The following is a 2,624-nucleotide window of genomic DNA, read 5'->3' as shown; positions in this document are numbered from 1 at the left end:
TATTCCTGGTACCACTACCACAATTTACAGGGCAATATATCTGATGTAATGAAAAGAAAAAGCTACAGCAGATAAAAGACCCCAGGCATGTACATCTAATTGACACTACATTGCATTTATCAATAGCTGCACTTTTTGCAAACGTGGCTGTGACAGTCTTGAACAAGAAGGGTTCCCTGTTTAAGCTGCAGTGACTTTTCTGACTATGGAGCATCGTTCCTTCTGTGGCAGATTTTTACAGTCCCTCTAATGCACTCGGGATGACTATCTCGAAGTAACCTGCAGCTTTCCTGACAACTCCTCACTCTCTTCCTGCTAAGAACTGTAGCCCTTTTCTGCTGTTTTTAGAACCTTCTGCTACCATATCCACCACTTCCACCACCAGATCCACAACCACCACCACAGGGACTGCCTGACCTTCTTCCACCAAAACTACCCCCTTTCATGGGTCCATAATTTTTTTTTTTTTCTTTCTGCCTTTTTTCGTGACCGGCAATGGATCGCAACCCTCAGTGTCACGCCGGCACCAGACCGGGACCGGCAACGGGATCGCAACCCTCGGTGTTGCTCCCGCACCTCGCTCAGCCAGTGAGCGGCCGGTCTGTATGTGGGATCCGAACCCTCGGTGGGAGCGCTGACGCGCTTCCCAAGCGGCGCACTGTAGCAGTGCGCCACCGGGCCGGCCCACATGGGTCCATAATTTGATTGCTGCTGTCCACTATAATTTCCAAAATCATTGTAGTTCCCACCACCACCATAGTTACCACCGCCAAAATTTCCTCCTTCATTGTAACCATCACATCCCTCCACCACCGCCACCATATCCACCACCTTGGTTTCCACATCCTGGTCCACCACCACCATAGCCCTCTCCTGCTATGACCAGGACCACTGCCATAGTTGCCACCCTCACCTCCAAATCTATTATATCCAGCATCACCTCCTCCATAACTACCTTGGCTGCCACCACCTCACCATCACCACAGCCTCCTCTTCCACCAAACTTTCTACCACGGCCAAAATTTCCTCCACCACCTCCAAAATTTCCTCCATGACCCATAACGTTGCCAGCTCCACCTCCATGACCTCTTTGTGATCCAGCAGACTGCATCTCTTGTTTAGAAAGGGCTTTTTTTCATTTCACAATTATGCCCATTAATAGTGTAGTATTTCTGAACAACAATTTTATCAACTGTATCGTGATCATCAAAAGTTACAAAAGCAAATCCTCTCTTTTTCCACTCTGCCTATCTTCCATACCTTCTATGGTTTCAATCTTGCCATATTTTTCAAAGTAGTCTCTCAAATTGTATTCTTCTGTATCCTCTTTAATACCAGCAACAAAGATTTTCCTCACTGTTAGATGGCACCAGGCTTTACAGGATCCTCTCTAGAAACAGCTCTCTTTGGCTCCACTACACGCCCATCAACCTTGTGAGGTTGAGCACACATTGCTGCATCCACCTCTTCAACACAAGAATAAGTCACAAAACCAAAGCCCCTGGAACGTTTTGTTTGAGGGTCTCTCATTACCACACAGTCTGTGAGTGTGGCCCATTTCTCAGAATGTTCTCTTAAACTATCACCTGTAGTTTCAAAGCTCAGGCCACCAATAAACAGTTCTCTCAACTGCTCTGATTCCTTTGGATCATGGCCCTCCTCCCCCTGGCAGCAGCGGTGGCAGCCGGAGTCGGGCTGGGAGGAACCAGGCGGCGGTTTTACCTCCATTTTGAGACCAGACTTGCCTCTTCCAACTCGAGTTCAACATCCAAATATGGTTACTTTCTGACGTACTAGGGGGTTGAGAATTCAACATGAGTTGGTAGGGAGAGGACAAAACTCAGCCTATAACACTATCCAAAGTAATTCACAGACTTAGTGTAATCCTTACTGAAATCCCAATGGACATTTTTGTAGAAATTGGCAAGCTCAATCTAAAAGTCATATGGAAATGCTAGGTACCCAGAATAGCCAAAGCAATCTTGAAAAAGACAAAGTTGAAGGTCTCATACTTCCCTATTTTGAAACTTATTACAAAGCTACAGACATTAAAACAGTGTGGTCCTAGCCTAAGGATAGACATATAGATTAGTGAGCTAGATATGAGCCCAGAAATTAGGCTTTATATTTATGGTCAATTGATGTTTGACAATGATGCCAAGACCATTTAATGGGAAAAAGAATAACAAACAGTGCTGGAATAACTGGATATCTGTATACAAGAAAATTACTTAGATCCCTACCTCACACCCTATATAAAAATTAAATCAAAATGGATGAAACACCTAGGGCCAGCCCGTGGCTCACTTGGGAGAGTGTGGTGCTAATAACAACATGGCCAAGGGTTTGGATCCCTATATAGGGATGGCCAGTTAGCTCACTTGGGAGAGCATGTTGCTGACAACACCAAGTCAAGAGTTAAGATCCCCTTACCAGTCATCTTTAAAAAAAAAAATGGATGGGGGCCGGCCCGGTGGCGCACTGCTACAGTGCGCCGCTTGGGAGTGCAGCGGTGGCGCTCCCGCCGAGGGTTCGGATCCCACATACAGACCGGCCGCTCACTGGCTGAGCGAGGTGCGGGTGCAAAACCGAGGGTTGTGATCCCGTTGCCGGTCCCAGTCCAG

At 46.8% G+C, this 2,624-nt stretch overlaps 1 pseudogene; it reads right to left on the bottom strand.

Moving 5' to 3' along the window:
- Positions 1-316: 316 nt before the first annotated feature.
- LOC103593039 lies at positions 317-1,728 on the bottom strand (annotated as a pseudogene).
- Positions 1,729-2,624: the final 896 nt, after the last annotated feature.

This window comes from Galeopterus variegatus, unplaced genomic scaffold (assembly GCF_000696425.1).
Source record: "Galeopterus variegatus unplaced genomic scaffold, G_variegatus-3.0.2 Scaffold1264, whole genome shotgun sequence".
Taxonomy (NCBI): domain Eukaryota; kingdom Metazoa; phylum Chordata; class Mammalia; order Dermoptera; family Cynocephalidae; genus Galeopterus; species Galeopterus variegatus.
Note: the sequence above shows the minus strand (reverse complement) of the source record. Positions and strands in the feature narration are given on the sequence as shown.